The 22,160-nt window shown below is 36.2% G+C and overlaps 1 non-coding gene across 1 annotated transcript; it reads right to left on the reverse strand.

Moving 5' to 3' along the window:
- Positions 1-606: 606 nt before the first annotated feature.
- LOC115279535 lies at positions 607-712 on the reverse strand. Its single transcript, XR_003903496.1, has one exon. It is a non-coding gene; the product is annotated as a U6 spliceosomal RNA (small nuclear RNA).
- Positions 713-22,160: the final 21,448 nt, after the last annotated feature.

The following is a 22,160-nucleotide window of genomic DNA, read 5'->3' on the forward strand; positions in this document are numbered from 1 at the left end:
ATGAAAATGGAAATGAAGGACTGCTTGTGGGCGAAATGAAATTCACATAGGATGGCCTGATAAGTGTGAAGGCATATATCAAGAATAAACTAAACGATATGCACCTTAAGAATGGGGAAATGAATGTTGAATACAGAACAAACGTGGAAAATAATTGAGAACAGGTGGGTTACTTTGCTAGAATACCTTTGTCAGGGAGGAAACCGTCTCATCCAGAATCCAATGGCTGCTAGGGATAGTGTAGCTAAAAAGAATTCAATGTTACAATTCAGTTGCTTAAGATATTGTCAAATCCTAAGTGTAAAGGTATATGTAAGAGTTAGAGGGACTGGTCTAATATTTTGTTATTGTATAAAATACTTCACACGGGCAGTAGAAATATTCATTCAATGAATAATTAGTGAGCACTTCAAACAGGTCAACATCTTGGCTCTAGAAAGCATATAATAAGACATGCACATAGATAGAATTTAAATTTGTTGGGAAACATTGTAAGGGAGGCAATATTTTCTCCAATTGCCCAGATTTACAATCAGAAAGGTAATGAAAAAGAAGTTTCAGGAAGTAAAAATAATCAGAATAGTTTATTTTTCTTTTTTCCCTTCCAAAAATATGGAACACTGCATTAATTTGCATGTCATTTTGTGCTGGGGCCATGCTGATCTTCTCTGTATCATTCTAATTTTAGTATATGTGCTCTTAAAGTGAGCATCAAAATAGTTTCTTATTATCTTCACAGATCCTTTGCAAGGAAAGATAGCTGAGGGACTATATATATATACAGTGTGAAGAAAGACTTTCCATGTTAAGCATAAAAATGAATTTTAGAAAGTGGCAGTATGAGATGGAAAGAAACAACAAGGCGAAGACTACTCAAAGTGATGGTAGGAGAAATGGAAAAGAGGAAAGAATTTTAGTGCAGGAGGAGAAAATACACATAATATTAGGTCAGGCTATCTTTTACTTTATAAAAGGGCTATAAAGAGTTCCTAAAGGCATAAATTCCAAGGAAGCAGACCTTTTCATCTTCACTTCACGATGGGAACTGTGTACTGTATATGAATAGCTGAGTGGAAGTGTGAAACCCTAAATTCAGAAAACCAAATCTTTGCACTAGGGAATTTGCAGATCCAAGACAAAACTGGAAGGGAAAAATCAGAGGAAGTTTGGTGACAGAGACTAAGTGAAAAAATGAGACAGAAGAGGACTACTTTATAAAGAACTTTGTCATCAAATATAGATTATTATGTCATGGTTATTGACCTTGATGTTCAGTGACAATCCCTCTTTATACTGTATTCTTTGATTTTCCCAGAGATTTCCAAAGAGCAAAGGTAAGTTGTTCAAAGAGGAAAGGTAAGTAGTTGTAGGAAATCAGATTAGGTACTATGAAATATTTTGTGTGCTAGAAGAACTGACTTGGAGAACTTCCTCTTTTTCCTCAAAAAAGGTTCTTAGTATATATTTTCTGTTTTTCAAATAATAAAAAAGTGTAATCTTTAATAATTCATATAAAGGGAAGTCATTAAGAACAATTAAAATTTTCATCCCACAGTGAAAAATCTATCTACCTTAACACTAACTGTAGATCTTTTTTTCCACCATAATGCTAGGGCTATTCAGAGGCTAGATATTTGTTTGTTAAGAAAAAAATTATAGCCTAAAAATTTTTAAATGCCACAAATTATTTGAAAATATGTATAAAATTGTAGCAAATAATGCTAACGTAAAGCCTATTTGAACAGAGAAAGTAACAATCACAAAACCATTTGTTTTTTTTTTCTAGTTATTGATACTAAGAACATAAATCAGAGAGAACCCATATACTAGATGAATTATTTACTTTGATAGACTTTTGAAGACTAAGCAGATGGAGAAATTACCTAAAGGTATGCTTTAAAAAGGGAGGGACTAAGTTCTAAATGGAATTAAATTGAGTGTGAATAAAATTCTAATCCATATGAAAATAAGAATAATTTATTTAGCTTCAGAAACAACTTAAATGATTAAATGATTATAGGAGATGAGATATAATTCAAAACCAAGAAAAATAACTGTTAATAAAATCAGACTCAGAACACATGGATAATAGTTAAAGGACATGGAATTTACACTTAATATTTTTTAAAAAATAACCAAAATTTGGAAATTTCAGCAAAGGACTAAAAAGCATTTTAAAAAGCTAATAAAAACTCCAGCATGAAAAATATTAGGTAACTGAAATTAAGATCTCATAAAATGGGTATAGTAGTATATTAGAGATAGTTGAAAGGGGAATTTGTATCGGAAGAGAGACAAGAAAATATTTAGACTGAAGCACAATAGAAAAAATGTGGAAATTTATAAAAAATTAGATAATAAAAGGATATTTAGAAAATTCTTAAATATATAAAAGTTGCAGAATCAAATGAGAGAAAAAGTGGGGCCAATGCAATATTTGAAGAGGTAATAAATAAATAGTTTTCAAAATTAATAAAACACAAAGGCCCTACAAAGCTTACGAAGAATTAGGACTCTGAATCTATAATAAATAAATAAATTACATTAGGCACATCATACTAAAATACCAAAAAATATAAAATAAAATCTTAAAGGCAGATATAGGAAAAGACAGACTCTATAAGAACAATAAGGCCCAAGAACAGACTTCCAACAGAAAAAATGAAAGCCATAATACAACAAATATCTTCAATGTACTGAAAGAAAGTTACTGCCAACCTAGAATTCCATACATGGCAAAAATATTATTCAAACATGAGAAATAAAAGCATTTCTAGATAATCAAAACTAGCAGAATTTCTTTAGCAACACACTAAAGGAAAGACTTAAGAGTATTCTTCTGGCAGAAGGAAGATGGATGAAAAGATAGAGCAATGTGAAAATAGTAAAAATAGAGTAATGGAAAAAGAGGATATACAGGTAAATCTGAATAAAAACTGGCTATATAAGAGTATCTTGTGGTACTTCAAATATATAATGAATTAAAAGCAATAGTAAATAATTTAGGAGGTGAGTAAATGGGATAAGGTAAAATTTAATGTGAAATGATAAAACTAATTTACACTCGTGAAGCATGGATATTGTAACCTCTGCAGCACTGTCAGTAGAATTTTCTTTAATGTAAATCTTAATACCCCTGCATGGCTAGTGGTTAATATTTGACAGGGTAATTTTAGAGTAAACACATACACAGAAGTAACTACTAAGTTAATAGTATATTAAAAATAAAATATGACAAGAACAGCCCTGACTCCCCGCTCCAGAGTCACGGAACCTCGCCCAGGAATCGCAGATCCCAGTAAAGGCTTTCTTGGCTCCAAAAAAAAAAAACAAAAACAAACAAACAAAAAAAACAAGAACAAAATTATGTATAATATACTTGACAATACATTTTTTTATTTTTTATTTTTTTGAGAGAGCATGAGGGAGGGAGGGACTGAGAGAGAGGGAGACACAGAACTCAAAGCAGGCTCCAGGCTCTGAGCTGTCAGCACTGAGTCCCACAGGGGCTTGAACTCACAAACTGTGAGATCCTGACCTGAGCTGAAGTCAGACACTCAACCAAACTGAGCCATCCAGGTGCCCCATGAATATACATTTTCTAAAAACATATGAATGGCCAACAGACACATGAAAAGATGCTCAACATCATTAGTCATCAGGGAAATGCAAATCAAAACCAAAATAAGCTATCACCTTACACCTGTTAGAATGGCTATTATAAAAAAGACAAGAAGTATTAAGTGTTAGAAAGGCTGCAGAGAAAAAGGACCCTTGTGCATTGTTGATGGGAATGTAAATTAGTGTGGCTACTGTGAAAACCAATATGGAGATTCCTCAAAATATTAAAAATAGAATTATCACTTGATCCAGTAATTCCACTAATGAGTATTTACCCAAAGAAAACAAAAACATGAATTTGAAAAGATATATGTACCCTTATGTTTATTGCAGTGTTATTTACAATAATAATTGTAGTCAGAGATAGACAAATGGATAAAGAGGAAGTGGTACACACACACACACACACACACACACACACACACACACAATGAATATCGCTCAGCCTTAAAATGGAATGAGATCTTGCCATTTACTACAGCATGGATGGATATAGAGGGCATAATGAATGCTAAGGAAATTAGAGAAAGAAAAATACCATATGATTTCACTTATGTGTAGAATTCAAGAAACAAAAGAAAATGAAAATCAGACTCTTACATAGAATAAACTGGAGGTTACTAGAGGGGAGATGGGAGGGGTGGTGAAATAGATAATGGAGATTAAGAGTACACTTATTGGGATGAGCACTGAGTGATGCATATAATTGTTGGATCATCATATTGTACACATGAAACATATAAAACTATGCTAATTATACTTCAATAAAAATTAAAAGTTTCCATTAAAATTTTTTATAATTATTTATAAAATAATAAAATCTAAGGCAAGAGATAAAGAAACTTGGAAGAGAAGGAACAAATAGAAAATATAGGAGGCATATTTGAAACAAAATATACTAGTGAATAAATTTAAGATAAATATTGTCAGCCTGGATTTAAAAGCTATATGTAAGCATAGATGAATACCATTAAACATGAGAACACAGAAAAGTTTAAAAAAGGATAGAAATACATTGACTCTGATAAAATCCATGAAAAAAAGGTGATAGAGCTAAATTAACACCAGATAAATAAACTTCAAGCCAAAAATATTACCAGAGATAAAAAGCTTTTCATAATGATAAAATGTTTACTCCACTAGAAGATACAGTGACTCTAAATTTCTATGTACCTAATAACATAGCTTCAAAATATACATAGCAAAATATGACAAAACCAGAAAGAGCAGACAAATTTACCATCATAGTAGCTGATTTTAATAGATCTCTCTCATTAACTGATAGGACAGAAAAACAGCAAGATTTGGAACATTTAAGCAAAAAAGATCATTTAATCACTTCTGGTGATGAATCAGCTTAGTCATCTTTCTCTCTTTTCCATGTTCTTGCATGGTGAATTTTAAGGGTCTTTATCATTTGTAATTGTGAGATAAAAATGGCCATTAGGCCATATTTATCAGCCCTGAGGATTGATAGTGATGCTGCAGTTAAATTTTTATAATTGTTTGCTGTTTTTCAAAGTACTTTTTACAAAATTCCTATGTCAGTGATAGTTACCTTCTTTTTATAGATCATAACGTGCTGACTTAGACTAAAGTCCTACTGGTTCCACAAATAGTGTTTGAGGTCATATTAAGACCCAAGTCTCTTGACTTCAAGACTTTTTTTTTTAATATCAGAATTTCTGTTTTAATTTAATTTAACATCAGAATTTCTAATGTTAATTTATCTTTTGAGAAAGAGGGTGTGAGTGAACAAGGGGCAGAGAGAGAATTAGAGAGAGAGGGAGAGAGAGAGAAAAGGAGACCAAAGGGGAGCTCACACTCACAAAACATGAGATTCTGACCTGAGTTAAATTAGGATGCTTAACTGACTGTGCCACCGAGGCACCCTCTTTTTCTTTCTATGAAGACATTGCACAAGAAAGACAGCTTGGGAACATTTAATCAGAGCCCTCCATGTTCAATGTGCATCTGTTGCTTTTCACAGAACTCCAGCCCCATGCCTTCTTTGGGAGGGCGGTTGTATTTTATGTGGAGTGTGAGGACCAGAGTTGGGGAATTACCTGGTTGTTATGGGGAAGACATACAGATCTCCCTGATTCTCAGTTTCCTCATCTTTAAAATGGGAGTGGTATTGCCTACTTATCTAGCATTATTAAGAGTCGTAAGGAGATGACATATGCATTTCCCAGTTTACCCAAGGAGACAAGGATAGCATAGAAATCAACATGTCTCTGGCTGCACCCTGACTTACTCTGGGAGAATCCTGGCATCTTCATTCTGCAGGCCACCAGTGACGTCTGGGACTATTTAGTCTTTTTGAAAAATAGTAGTAAGTGCCAGAGAAAGGAAATAACCTGGGAGTGATATAACATAAATAAGTTAATATTTAAGAAGTGACTATATATGAAAATTTGTGAATCCTAAAGCAACACACTGAAAACTATTGAACTCCTCCTTAGTGTCTAGATAACAGAAAGACACAAACATAAAGAACATCTGGGACCCACAGGCATATTATAATGTTCCATTTTCCTAAGGCTCTAAGTATGATATTAAGCTGAAACAAAATTTTGAGGCAGTAATATCTGAAAGAGTGATAATCTATAGTTTGGTGTGTATGCTAAACTTAGTTTCATGCTTCAAACAGAGGGCTATACTAGGTTAGTGCTTCTCAGACTTTAATGTACATATGAGTCATCTGGGAATCTCGTTAAAATGCAGATTTTAGGAATCACCAATTCCTAGGTGATGTCAATGTTGCTGATCTAAGGATCACATTCTATAAAGAAAGACCCTACATACCATCTAAGGAAAATAATTTGTTCTGGTACAGGTTCTGTTTATTCTGGTTATGGTGCTTCATTACAGTTACCATCCTAAGTCTGGTAATATTAAATAAGGAAGGAATTTATGGAAAAAATATTAGATAGTTCACTGCACCGATGGAGATGCTGGCAAACCAGGTTTAAGAAGGAGAGCAGAATAAAGGTGGCCATGATCAAGATCATCTCACGAACAGTCTACTTAGGACTGTACTACTAGCATCAGCTCTGCTACACCCTCCCCACAGCATTGTGGGATTTCTGGCTGCCATAAATTCATCTTTGGCCTTCAAACTGTGTTCACACCCTAAACAGGTTCAAAGTCATAGGCTTGAGACATTGATTCATTATACTAAGATAGGATCCTTCCCCTAATTAGAACTTCCCCCTCCCTTTAAGATATGGTCTTGCCTTCCACCTGTCTTGGATTTTCCCCAAATATCTAATGTTATTATTACACTCTTAAATTTTAGAGAGGTATGGGGATCAAAAGACCATGTAAGCCAAATGTACCCTTTTGATAAAAATGTGATTTCCAGAGATATTATGAAACTTGCTAAGGTTTTGTATGAAGTTAGAAGGGGAGAGATAAGACTAGAATTTTCCAGTTATTTCCAAATACCACCTTATCCCATCTCCTGAATCCCTTGAGGATCTTTTCTTTATTGACTTAAATCATACCTCTTATAAAGGTTTAAGAGAAAAGATAAACAGATGGTAGATTTCAAAAGCCAATGCCATTTGTGTTGTGGAAACTATTGGATAAACAGTTTGTGTTAATCAAAAGATTGATAAACTGTGACAAAAGAATAGTGAAACTGTATTTATTTAACTACCCAGAAACTAGCAATCTATTTTACAGGGAGGCTGGAAGAGAGATAAATAAGTAAAGGGAAAGATACTTGTATTATATTGAATATTAAAGTGTTTTAAATGAATTCATGTTTAACAAGGTAGAGATGAAATTTTCAGTTACAAACTTGATAGTTAAATCAGAGGGAAAATATTTTATGGTGTCTCTTTAAGAACTGTCAAAGGAATTTCTTTTTAAAGGTACATAAACACACACTCACACACAACTATTTCCTTCATGGCTGAGCCTTAGAGATTCCAAGTTATTTTTGGTGCCAGATTTTAACCCAGAGGAAGTTTTATGGCTAAGTTAAAACCCCCTGAAAGCAAAGGTTACAATGGAAATGCTGACAGAATCCGTGCCATGGCAACATTTGTGAGTGTAGTTTTATTAAAACAATAAACAACTTTTGTTCAAGTGCAAGTGAATGTAAAAACAACAGAAAAACGGCCCCTTCCTGCCTCTAATGCTTAATATCTCACTGTTATTTCCTTGCTGGGGCTCTGATCCTGAGCTTGCTGGTTTGCACAAGAAATTATTGGTCTGAAATCAACTCTTGCACCCCAGATCCTTATTTTTAAAAAGGCCAATAAAACACCAGGAGAGGGAGCTCACTTCTGCCCTTCTTAAAATGGATCCTGAGTGTGTGCTCAAACTGGGCTTTGGGGATATTTATAACTGGTGCTAGAATTAGCTTTTTAATTTCCTAATTGACTTTGTATGCACTTTTTTGCCAGATTATCTAACAAATTATATGTGTTTTCTCCTTTATTGCCAAGTAACACATCAAGGTCTAAATAATACCTCATTGGTACACACTGCTCAGGGACAGATGGGAGAGAACAGGGGGACCAGAGGTCACCTCCTTCCACAGTGCAGTCACAGACCACGCAGAGCTGGCGACTCTCAGTGACCCTAGAAGGGGTCTTGTCTTATTAATGACAAGAATAAGAGTGCTTTATTCCCCCCTCGCCCTCCTTTTCTCCAAGCTACTATTGTGCATGGTGTTTGCAAATGACATAAATCTAGCAGGGGAATAAGGACCATCCAAGAAATCCTTTTCAAAGAACAGACACAGGAATATCAATGAAGACAAACCAAAATGTGAAAGAAATCAGATGAATTTCCCCCAAAAAGACATTAAAAAGAACTTGTGCATTTACAGAAAGGTACAGAATAGAATAAAAGGGAATGAGATGTTTGAAAAGTGCTGGTAAGCTAGAGGTGAAAGGGCAGGGGATTGGTGAGAAATTTTCCATTGCTCAGAGAACAACATGAATTTACCAGAACAAATGAGCCCAAATTTGCTCTAATTAAATTATATTAGGAGGCACTTTGACCTACTGAGTCCTATCCTTTTAGAATATTCTTAAACCCCACTGAAGATTAGAATCACCAAGGGGTGGTTAGAAATCACAATGGTCATGCACAATTGAATTAGATTCTGGGGCTGGGGGTGAGGGTACCGAACTATGATTTAAAGCTCCCAGGTGATTCCAGGGTACAGCCTCAAACTTCAGACCACTGTAGAGGAACCCGGAAGCCCTAGAAATACTGACCTTTCAACTGAAAAAAATAAACAAACCCAAAAAACTACAGATGTTTGGGGCAGGACATTTTTCCTCTAGGCAATTCTCTGGGCCCCTCTGACTTTTAGCAGCCTTCAGAGTTTGGTTTTCTGGCTACAAGCCCAATCGGTAGAATGTCTATAGCAGATGTTTGAATGACATTAACAAATGGAAGCTTCCAAACCTTTTGTTTAACAAGTAACAGCAGGAATTTATTTAAATACAGATCAGGAGTGATCATTTAATCCCTTTACAATTGCCTTTCCTTCCTCTCTTCTATAAGCCAGCTGACCTTTGGAGGCACAAAGCAACATTGTAGATCTCTGCAAATGGCTTTCTGGAGTAACTGAGCAGCCAACTGAGTAGCTAAGCGCTCCATCACATTTAGTTATTAAGACTAAAATTATAGAGATTGTTGATTATTCCAGCTATCTGGAGGACTGTTCTGAATTCAATCAATTCTTCTTCTTCTTTTTTTTTTTTTTTTCATCAGCTGTTGTCAGGGCCAAAATGCTGAAGAGAGTGGAGACCACCTGGAATGTGGAAACGCCAGGGCGAGCCTGACTGGGACTCAGCAAAGCCCAGGGAAACGGTCTTTTCCTCTGTGCTTTTAATGTATTATGTTTTATCCACATTTTCATGATTATAAACTGTTACTTTGGGCAAAAAGTTGCTTCTCGGCATCGAATGAATTGTATATATGGACAGAGCCTCTTTATGAATTTACTTACTTGAGACGCCTTTGAACTCCCTCACTTCCTACTGCTCCTGCTGCTTCTCTTAGTACACACGCAGCAGAAGCGTGAGCCACGGGCCCTCTGGGCAGAGGTTTGCAGCTCTGGCTGCACTCTCGGTGTAGAGGGTGCTTCAGCAGCGCTTGGAGCATCTGGCTCAGAACCAAGAGCTCCTGAGGAGTGTTGAAACGACGCAATGATCATCAAGTGTTAAGTGTCTAGCGAGGAAGCGTCTCTACCCTCCAACCTACACACGCAGCTTATGAAGCAGCATGCATAACGCATCTAGTTTCCATTCTTCTTGGAGGCATCTCCTCAAAATAAACAATTCATCTCCTCTCCCTCCAATTCCTTTGGGAACAATTAGTTTAGTGGTCGGTGGTGTTTTGGGAACAGCATTTTTTAAAAAGTGAAAATCATGGCTTCCCTTTTGACTCACCTTAATTTTTGAAGCATAACTTAAGTGAGGTAATGGATGTGACAAGTCTATATTTTTTGATTGTTCACACAAAAAAATTTTATATTAGTTGACCCTTGAACCATGAGAGGGTTAGGGGTACTGGTCCCCCAGGGGTCAAAAATTTATGTGTAACTTTTGACTCCCTCAAAACTTAACTATGAATAGCCTCCTGTTGACTGGAAGCCTTACCAATAGCAGACAAGTTAACATTTTTTCCCCTATTATATAGGGATTTTCCCCTATTATATATTATATACTGTATATCTCACCACTTCCTTTGTGAAGTGTTTGTAGTGGATATTGGTAGCTCTTCAAGACAGAGAAACTGAGACTTATTAAGAGACTTGCATCAGCAGTCAAATGCCACTTTTAAGTGCATTTTACCAATTTTATGGAATTTATTTTAATTTAGTTGACATACAATGTTGTATTCGTTTCAGGTGTACAATACAGGGACTCGACATTTCTATACATTACTAAATGTTCACCAGAAGTGTGGTTGCCACTTATCACCAGTTATTACAATATTATTGACTATATTTCCTATGCTGTACACTTTTCATTCCCATGACCTATTTTACAACTGGAAGTTTGTATCTCTTAATCTCCACCAATTTCATACAATCCTCTACCTCCTCCTAATAAGCAGTGGTTTGTTCTCTGTATTTATTAAGTTTATTTTTGAGTGAGAGAGTGCACTTGTAAGGATGCAGGTCTGATTCAAGCTTCCCCTCTGACCTTGAAGGCTTAGGTGTCAGCTTCTCAGAATCATTAGACAATAGAAGGGCACACGTTGACCAAAGAAGGAGGGACCACCCTTGTAACACCCAATCAGGAAAGGCCAGCTAACACCCTTAACATTTCTAAAGGCAGGCCTAGAAGGCTAGTCATGCCCTACATGAGGGTCCTGGGCCCACTCTATGATTGGTCAATATATTGACCAAACTGTTGTGATTGGCTCCCACTAAAAGCATCAATGAATGGTTAAACCTGCTGTCAATATACCTGTGTCACAATTTCCTGTAACTCCCCCTTCCCAAACTCATAAAAGGCCCTACCCTGCCTTTGTTCAGGGCTCTCTTGGCCATGGATCCACTGCACCGGTAAAGTCTGTGAGCCCGAGTTTAGGCCCCGGCGAGCCTAAGCCTGTGATAATAAAGCCCTTTGCTTTTGCATGCGTGACTCGGTCTCCCTGGCGGTCTCTGGTTTTTGGGGACGATATTGGAAACTTGGGTATTACACACTCACAAGTTGGGGAGGGGCAGAGGTGGAGCCGGGGAGACACAGCATCTGAAGCAAGCTTCAGGCTCTGAGCTGTCAGCACAGAGTTCAACATGGGGCTTGAGCCTATGAACCAGATCATGACCTGAGCTGAAGTCAGACACCTAACTAACTGAGCCACCCAGGTGCCCCTGTTTGTATTTATGAATTGGGGTTTTTTTTTTTTTATTCCACGTATAAGTGAAATTGTATTTTATTTGTTTCTGGCTTAGCATAATAACTTTTTAGGTCCAACTATATTGTCACAAATGGTAAGAGCACATTCTTTTTTATTGCTAAGTAGGCTTTTGTTTTTCCACAATGGAAAAGGGTCAGCTCTGGAAAGATCACAACACAGTATTTTGAACAAATGAAATCCAGGTAAAATGTGAGTTCATGACATCTGAATGTTTTGTAAAGTAATTTTGAAGTTGAGGCGAGACACCATGTTGAGAGGCCTGACTGCAGCCCGGGAGCTCGTGGAGTGGCCTGCCCATTTGTGTTCTGCTATTCCATGGTCCCCAGTCAGCCATAGTCCCAAAGGTATTTTAGTTATAGACTTCCTGCTTCTTCACAACAAACCACCTATTACTTTAGATAAACTTTCAACCAGAAAATCCAGTTCACTGAGGGGTCCTAAGTGGCTTCACTCTCTTTGGCAAAGAGAAAGCCAAAGCGGCAATAAGCAAGAGTGTTATGCTGACCTGTGAGTGGGTAGTGACGGGTGGCTAGTGGGTTTCCCCAAAAGCATGTAGTCGAGTAGATCATGGTGCAAAGCCGCAGGGAATCAGAGCTAACAGTGGCGGAGAAGACAGCTTCTGGGAGGGTTTTCTTGCTGGTCTCCCGCCTCTCTGTGTGAATATACGCAAGAGCTGATCCAGGAACCAAGCGTCATGTGTTCACCATAAGATGTGCAAGCACTGTGCGTCTTAGAAGGAAGAAGGTCAATTTAAAAGGAATTCTTAAAAAAAAGTGGACTATGAACAGCAGTGGGTGCCATGTGTCCCATGTCACATGGAAAACGCAATTTCCATAGATGGAAGTAAGTGGGTCATCTCTAAGGTCAAGACTACCCGGGCCTCCTCAGGCTCTGCTTGTAGCTGTCTACCTTATTTTGGACATACCTACTTTAAAATTAGTTTAATTAGTTTTTCCTCAGCGTTCCAGAAAAAGGGTAAGTCACATTTTCATATTACCTGGGAAATTACGTGCAATGTGTTGTCATAAGTGACATACTAGAGACTCCTAAATATAATATTTTTGGTAATTATAATAAAAATTGATTATGATAAATTATATTTTTGCTTCTAGTCTTTGATATAATGGTGTTTAAAAGAGGTTTTTTATGTGATGTTCTGGCCACCCATATGTTTCATTTATTATAGAATTTAAAATTTCTCTTTTAATTCTTTCATAACAACTTCCTATTTAAATGAGAGACGACTGAATATTAGAACCAGGAGGGGCATAATAATTTATTTAGCCAAAACTTCTACTTGTCAGAGAGCAAACTAAGGACCAGAGAAGTTACAGGATTTGCCCAAAGTTGCACATCTAGTTAGAGGCAAACTTAGGACCAAAATCAAGGAAAGAGAGTGGATTCTTATTCCTATTTTTTCTCGAGTCTTTCCAAATAAGCATGTTGAGTAGAAATCATTCATAAAGCAGGTAAAAAAGACAGAGAAGGAAGTGTGAAGGGTAGGTCAGAATGCCATAGACACTCAAAATCAGCAATGACCACCTCTGACTGACCATAGTCTTTTCCAAATTTTTCTTTGAATGTCTTTTATAATCCACCTGCCATCTCTGATCTTTTTGTGCATCTTAATTTTCAATGTATGGAGTACCAATAATTTAATCACTAATTACTTCCCATTATAATGAAAACAGAAAATACAGGGACTTCAGAATTCAATTTACTTGTGTCTCCACTATTCTGTAAATCTTCCAGATGAGAGGGAGTGAATTTTGTTCATAGTCGTACTCCTGGTGGTTGGCACACAGCAGGCATTCAATAAATATTGGTGTACTTTGCAAGCCTGTAACTATCTGCTTGAAAGCCTGTAAATAGTTGGGCATGCATTTCAAATAGTTGACCACATAAAATGTCATTCAGGTCTAGATCAACATACTTTTAAGAACCTCTCTAAAGAGGCTAGCAAAAACATTTCCTACTATATTTCTGTTAGCATTTTGAGAGTAACTTTTGTAGTGGTGAGAAAAATGTTCAGTCATAAGCATGTTCTCACCTAGAATAGAGTTGTGTTTTTGCAATAATTGAGTAAACACTCATTGCTTATGTTTTCCAAAGTGATTTTGCACTTTGCATGCAACTTACGATTTTTATAAAATTCCAATGAAAAACATGAGACTAGTATTTTATCATCACATTTAGTTGATGTAGGTGGCAGGCATAGTGACTTAGACCATGTCCTATCAAAGTGAATTCTAAAAAAAATTCCAAAGTCACTGGGAATATGGACACAGATCTTCTGACTCTGAATAGCACATACTTCTCCAAATCCTAGACTTCCTTCCAGATAAAAACTATGGCTTTGGTAAATTACTCATAATAATTTCCTCTCTTTTAATATTGGAGATTATGCTCTTCCTTCTGTGCCTCCAGAGTACTGTAGAAATACTTAATGGAAAAGGTCAAGTTATTAATGGCTCCTTATCTATGCAGGATCTTCCTTTATTGTGAGATTTAGCGGCCTTTGTTACATGACTTGATGTCAAGTCCATTTATCTACAAGTTCATAATCATGAAAATCTCAGATAACAAGCCAAACATTGGTCTTGGGGGAAATTATTACAACCAAGTGCTGAGATGACAATAAAATTTGAGTATTTCCTTTGAATTTACAGTAGTAATAAGATTTTTCAACTCAAGTCAACAAATTATTGAGTACTATAAAAGTAGACCTTGTATTTATAAACATAAGGCACATTCCTTGTCATTAGGAAATACGCAGTTTCATGAAAAAGACTGACCTAAGTGTGCAATGTGGCACTTGCTATACAACTGGTATAACCAAATTGCTATGGGGTACAGAGGAGGGATTTTATAGGAGACCTATAATCTGGCCTTTGAAGGAATCAGATTTTGTCAAGCAATAACCATCATTCCAGGTGAAGGACATGGTGGCACAATAATGCAAATATGAAAACAGAGTAAGACCCTGTGTTGGTGCTACTATTATGCAACCTAGGGCACATGCAGTAGTTTCTATCTGAAAAAGTTCCCACGTTTATTTTGAGAGCTGTTGCAAGTTGGGCTCTATTAGATATTATATTCTAATATATTCTATTATATGAGAGAGTACTCTTGGGATCCATACCCTAGAAGACACGGAAGGAGGACTGGGCTGAGGAAGGAGGTGAGCGGTGAGATGGTCTCAATGGAGGCCTCTGCTAACACTAAGGGGAGCTCTGAAGCTCTGAAGAATTGTCAAAGGTGGGGCAAGGTGCTCTATGCCAATCAGCCATTGGATGTGGGTTTCCCGAAGGGGCCATGACCTTGGACAAGGTGGACTGACCACCTTGGTGGTTGGTAGGTTAGATGGTTATAATTATAAGTATATAATTATAATAAAATTCTTTCTTCACAAATACAGGTAGAATGGTATTTCCTTAGAATTGATATTTATAATTCCAGGAAACCATGTTTTGTTCTGAATTTTCTGATGAAAAATTTATGAGCAATATTTTTAATTTCTATAATCAGTTTAATTTATTAAATACAAATATTTGAATTGATAATTTAGGAATCTTGCAGGACCCACAGCTGTCTTTCTGAAGAAAGGGTGAACATGCATACTACTGTATGTGTCATGACAATATTGTCACCTTCCTTATAGAGAGCATCTCACTTGATAGGATAAGTCATGAAATATTCAGGGTGCTATTGGTCTTCCCATTCGATAGGTGATGACATTAAGTTTCAGAGAACTGATCTGATTCATACAAAGTCATAGTGATAAAAATGGCAAAACCAGTGCAAAGGCTCAGTTTTCTGCTTTGAAGTAAAAGTAGTGCAGTTTCCGCTTCACTGCAACACATTCTCTAAAGGCAGAAAATTGTCCCCATAGACATGAACTTCACATATGAGTTCTGAACATTGTTTTATTCCACTATGGGAATGACGGGAGGCTATTTTCCTTTCCCCATCTCTGTCTTCTGAAATTAAGGGGCAGTACTATTTATTGGTCTGTTCATTCAATTCATAAGTATTTTCTGAGTTTTTATGGAGTGACAAGTACCATGCTAGCTAGGCAGGCCCTGGATTATAAACAGGCCAGGTGTAGTCCCTTCTCTCAAGATGACTAGTCCTGGCCTAACACCTGCTTGGGGGAGTTTTTGGACATAAGGTTTTCTTTCCATTGAACTAGAAAAGTAAGGCTCTGTTTTATACTTTTACTTAAGAATTGTGGTGGTACACAGACGTGAACTCTCATCTTGCCAACTCTCATGGGAAGTGTAGGTGAAAGACAAAAGAAAGTAAAGATTCCTAGAATATTTTTTTCTGAAAAATTCCCAAATAGCTAGCAACACACACACACACACACACACACACACACGCTATATGTATATAGTAATTCAAAGGGTGAATATCTTTCAATTATCTTAAGAACATCTCTGCTTTAACATCTCAATTTACAATTTGGGGGATAGTCTCATTTTTATGAGTCTCAGTCATGACATGGAGTAATAATTTTGTAATGATTACATAACCAAAATACAGAAAGGCTTTGAAGAGTGCTAAAAAACTATTATAGATTAACTGAACTACTGTCACTACATTGTTTAAAAGTGAAATGCATTCTAAAAATAAAGTGAATACATTTTTAATGTCTTTGCTTTGTAATTGTATTTAAAAGTTGCCAAAAATATGCCAATTAGAGCCACCTGTGCCAACTGTCATAGCTAAAGCTGGAAAAGGACTTGGACTAATGTAATGGTAGGTGAGGCAGAAAGACCTATTTAGAGTTGACTGAAATGGTTTGCTTCATAGTGACAGACCTATACACTGAAATATGTTCATTTTCCTATTTGTTGCTGGCTTTTATGTCAATAATCAGGATGGACTCTTTTGCTCATGGGCTATTAAATGGCTTTATAAGAACCAGCCTGATTAAATGATCCCATTCCAATCCAATGCTTTTATATTTGGCAGAACTGACTTTGGACTAATAAAATGCCAACATATGGGATCATAGAGTTTATTTTTAATATCAAATATATTATTCATTAGAGAAGTGGAAATGTAAGTCATCTTGTTTTCTTTACTGCTTTACCTTTAATTTCAATTTAAAATATCTAGCTGATTTCTAGAAGTCTCAATTTTTTGAGATAAATAGTAAAAAGCATAAAGAAGAGGATATAAATGCTTGCCAGGTACAACTTAATTACCAAAATGAACAAAGCAGGTAGCACTGACCAAATTGTGGTTTATCACTCACTCACACAATTTCCTTTATGGTAACAACAGTTCTATTTGGAATTAAATTGATTTTTGTTGTTACTGGCTTGCATAACTCAGGCCTTAGACTAGTAAATTACATTGATGTGATTATTTTAGTATATGAATTTGCACTGTTGGAGAAAAAATATTAGATGTGCTGAAAAAGTATTGCCAGTTATTTAAAACTCCCAGCTCCTGAGATTAGATTTTAGATTTATAGTCAACAAATTCAGAATTTGTCTATACACAAGTTATATTTTAAATATTCAGAAAAAGTGTAAGAAGGAGTACTTTTCTTATTTTGCCAAAAAAATCTTTTTGGAAGTTATTACTATTGGACTCTTATGGAGAAATTAGGTCATTTTTGGCCCATTTGGGTATATTAAAAGAATAACCTGTTCTAGTTTTTTTTTAAGGGGCTAGATTTTCTGCAGACTCTATACACTGTAAACATGAAGTATAATTTTATCTGTAACACTAATTTCAATATACCCTAAAAGGCCAGAATTTTGACAAAACCCTTAAAGTTGTTTAATTACCAACTTTAAAAATTGTTAGAATAATTTTGAACACTACCATTTGCTCCCTGATCCCTCCCCTAAGTAACACAAACTAATTATTTGATTAATAATGAAGTATAAACAAAGAACTTAGGTAAGGAAATATCTTGGGCTTCAACTTAAGCAACAGATTAAATAAATACCTGCACTCCCCCTGCTATTCTGGTCCCACATTCCTGACAACTATTTGTGAATTTAATAGAACTGTAGATAATAGTGCTGGTTAGAAGGTAACTGTGCGATTATCTATCTAGTAGCCAGTTCATAATTCTAGATAGAATAGAGACATGGAATCAGGATGCTAGGTGGTTTCCAGACTGTTGGTTGTAAGATCTTGTAGGATCTTATCATCTCATTCTTCTGGGCTGGAACAGTAGGTCAGAGAAACCAAATAGGTTTTCACAGAAATATGCTAATTACTTTTATGTAAAAAAATGCTTGTATATTATTGAGTTTATGTATGATGGGGTGGGTAGGAAGGAGGGATGAAAAGTCATCCTCCTCGAATCAAGAATGGAATAAAAACCTGGAGGGTGTCATGCTGAGCGAAGTAAGTCAGGAGGAGAAGGACAGATACCATATGTTTGCACTCATAGGTCTAGCAGGAGAACAGGAGAAACCTAATGGAGGACCAGGGGGAGGGGAAGGGGGAAAGAGAGTTGGGGAGAGAAGGGGACACAAACCATGAGAGACTATTGAATACTGAAAACAAACCTAGGGTTGAAGGGGGAGGGGGCAGAAGGGGGTGATGGTCATGGTGGGTGGCACTTGTGGGGAGAAGCACTGGGTGTTATATGGAAACCAATTTGACAATAAACTATTATAAAAAAAAAGAATGGAATAGGGAGAGTTTTTTTTGACGCTAACTGAAACTATTTAACAATAACTTAATGAAGTCAGATTCATATCATTTTTTTAATTAAAAAAATTTAATGTTTGTTTATTTTTGAGACAGAGAGAGCACAAGCAGGGGAGGGTCAGAGAGAGAGAGGAAGGTACAGAATCTGAAGCAGGCTCCGGGCTCTGAGCTAGCTGTCAGCACAGAGCCCAACGCAGGGCTCGAACCTATGAACTGTGAGATAGTGACCTGAGCCAAAGCCAGACATTCAACCGACTGAGCCACCCAGGCGCCCCTCATATAATTTTTTTTACCCTACCATCACTAATACAGTGTTTGACTCCTAGGTGCTCAATATACATAATTGTTGAATTATATTTTTTAAAAAGGAGGTAATTACAAAGAAAGAAAGAAGGGAAAGAAAGAAAAAAATGAAAGAAAAAAATGAAAGAAAAGAAGAGAAATTTAGAAACATACATTCTGAAGAGGCTGAAACCTTAGAATCTCTGAATGTTTGCTTTTTGTGATTTAATTTCTCTGAATCTCCATTTCCTCAAACCGATAAATGAGGATGATAAGGTAATCTACTTCACAGGGCAGTTGCCTGGAATAATAAGATAATATGGAGAAAAGCTTTTGAGAGCTTTTGGTGTTATCAGAGTAGTGGCAGTTGGAAAAATCTTAGATGATTCCTTTCATAATGTGTGTGTAAAAGAGTTGTTTTAGCAGATAGGGGATGGGTGAAAAAGATAAAGGGGATTAAGATTATACTTGTCTCAATGAGCACTGAGAAATGTATAGAATTACTGAATCATTCATTATATACCTCAAATTAACACTATACATTAATTATACTTCAATAAAAAAATAAACCAGTAGGTTAGTAAAAGCAAAAAGCACTTTAATGTAGGTATTATATCAGACCATATCAGTTATGAGTCTTGTTCTTTTAGGAAAAGATGTACTCTGTATATAATTTCATCCACTTAGGCAACACGAGGTAGATAAATAAGCTTTTGCTACATAGTGGAGACTATTTACTCAATTTGCTGCCTGCATGGTTTAAACTAACTGTATTCAACTTCATTTTGATCTGTGCACCCCCAAACATTCTGGGTTGTTTGTTTTAATTTTTTTAATGTTTGTTTATTTTTGAGAGTGAGAGAGAGCGAGAGTGCGAGCGTATGAGGGCACAGAAGGGGAGGGGCGGGGAGAGACATGGACAGAGTCTGAAGCGGGTTCCAGACTCTCACCTGTCAGCACAGAGCCCAACATGGGGCTTCAAACTCATGAGATGTTAAGATCATGACCTTGAGCCTAAGTTGGATACCTAACCGAATGACTCACCTAGGTGACCCTATTTTTTTCCTACTCCAAAATATAGCTTATTTAGATAACAGGTGATTAACTTGAAATAACTGCAGTCGTTTTTACCTTTAGCAATGTATCAAGGAATCCCAATCCAATGCCAAGCCATTTGAGCTGGTGGGGAGTTGGCAGCTAAACTCCCTCCCTCCCTCATTACATGGATGAGACAGCTAGTTGTGAAGAGGTCAAGTTATTTACACACATTCACACAGTTACTTGATAGATCTTGGAATAGAATTTGGATGTATATTCTTAATTCAACTTTTCATTAAACCAATTAAACTCCCCAAAGGATAGAAACTTTGAAATCCCGTATTGGAAAAAATTAGATACTTACTAGATATTTGGAAGAATATAACAGTATTACATTTGTCCTTTCTTCAGAGATGAATGATAAAGTCTACAAAACAAAACAAAACAAAACACCCACCAAAGTGTTAACTGTGCTTCCCTGGAAAGAGATTACACACTGGCACATTGATTTTAGTTTGTATTATTAATTTTACTCCTCTTGCTGTTTCCAAATTTATAACTAATAATCTAAACATATAAAAGATCATCCCAGACACTTGAGGCGGCAAGCATTAATGTAATTGGATACTTGGTTGATGGTGACACACAGTATATTCTCAGACTGCATTTTATTTTACCTTTCAGTGAGAAGACCAAGTGCTTGACTTTGGGGTTTGAGGTCATCCATTGTTCCTAATGTGAAAATATAGCTCTGTCTCCAATTCACAGACAAATCAGCCAGCAGTGTGTTAGAAATACACCAGCAAGCAGGTTGGAAATGGTAAATAGTAGGAAAAGAATTGGTGTTTGCTGGAAAAAGATGAAATTAAGATCTTGCATCTCTGTGCTGGCCCCGACTGTTGGCTAGCTTGTCAAGATGGGTTGTCTTAGTGTGGGTTCTGATGTGAGCAAATCAGTTACCAGGGCCTTCTCCTTTTGTTCTGAAAAGCTACTCCAGTCTGGAAAACATTAAAAGAACAAGATAATTCTAAGGAAAAGAGGAAAGAGCAGAATAACTTCAAGTCAGCACTGTGTCTGAGACCTGATCTTTATAAGACCATATAAAAAATCAAAGCCAAAACTGAATAAATGGAAGAATGTGGTACTTATTGGTCAGAGAAATATTATACAATATAAACTCTTCACACATATGATGATATTCAAATACTGTTTTTTTTTCTGTACCGATGGATAAGTTATAGTGAAATAAAGATTTTTAGCAAGAGGTAAAGTTAACAAATAGATGCTGGATGATTTACAGGGAAAGTATCATTTGCACAAGGTTTTAATTAATGGCTGGAACCCCACTACTTGATTTTTAAAGATGCTGGGTCTGAACTGAGTAGGAGAAACCGATTTTTCCCTGGGATATAAGTTTAATAAGGGCAGAATGGTTTCAATTTCCCAATTAGAAGATTTGAGACTAATTTTTGATATTCAGTAATAAAAACTAGCTATCATGTCTTTTCAAAAGTAATACATGGTATCTCACATACATTATCTCACCTACTCTTTCCATAAGGATAAAGTCAGGCAGTATCATCATCATCATCATCATCATCATCATCATCATCATCATTTTAACAGGAGGAAACTGAGTTTTGTAAAATGACACAACTGACCATTGGCAGAATCAAGATTCAAATCCAAGATGCCACGCTCTAGGTTCTAGCTTTTCCCCTCCATTGAACTGATTCAATACCTCCTTTTCATGTGATTTGGAAAATGTAGGGTCATCTAATCACACAAAGTTATCAAAACCAACCTGCCCCCTAATTGGTGACATCCTTCCATACTAGAGATAGATGCCTCACAGTCTCAGTCACACTGTTCATGTGATAACCCATTCTATTAGATAGCTATAATTTTTAGAAAGTTTGTTATTAAATGGAATGAAATATACCTCTTGGTAGTGCTTGTCTGTTTCTAGTTCTGCCTTCTGGACCTAATTTGGGTTAAGCTTACTTACTCTTCCATATTACCACCCTTGAAGTCCCGTAAGACAGCATTCTGTCCCTTATCCACTTTGAGTCTTTTCTGGACTAAATATCCTCAGTTCTCCAACTCTTTTTAAAAATATGATATAACACTTCATACTCTTCCTCTTAGTATCTCTTTATACTGTTCAAGTTTACTAAATTCCCTCTAAAATTGAATATCTAAAAATCAGTCAACTATTCAGATGTATCTTGACCATTAAAGAATATGATGGATTTTTTTTTTGGCCAAGATTTTGAAATTTAACTTTTCTTAATGCAGTCCAGGTTTATGTGTTGGCTTTTGTTCTACTTGGGGTTCAATGAAACCATGAGTTATGTTTTTTCACATAAAATATTACAAAACAACTTTCTTCTATTATTTTAGTCACTTGAGTTAATTCTGAATTCTGATTTTGCCAATCCTCCCCCAACCTGCCAAACTAAGGAACTTCACATTTCCTCTATATTTGATGAACTGTCTTCAGTGTCTATCCTGGGCATGAATTTTAAAAAATGAACAGAAGTGAGACAAGGTCAGGACATTCTGATACTGTAAGGAGAAGTTTGAGTAACACTGAGCCCTTCTTCATTTTATGGTACTCCTATTCTCTAGAT

Source organism: Suricata suricatta, chromosome 15 (assembly GCF_006229205.1).
Source record: "Suricata suricatta isolate VVHF042 chromosome 15, meerkat_22Aug2017_6uvM2_HiC, whole genome shotgun sequence".
NCBI classification, from domain to species: Eukaryota; Metazoa; Chordata; class Mammalia; order Carnivora; family Herpestidae; genus Suricata; species Suricata suricatta.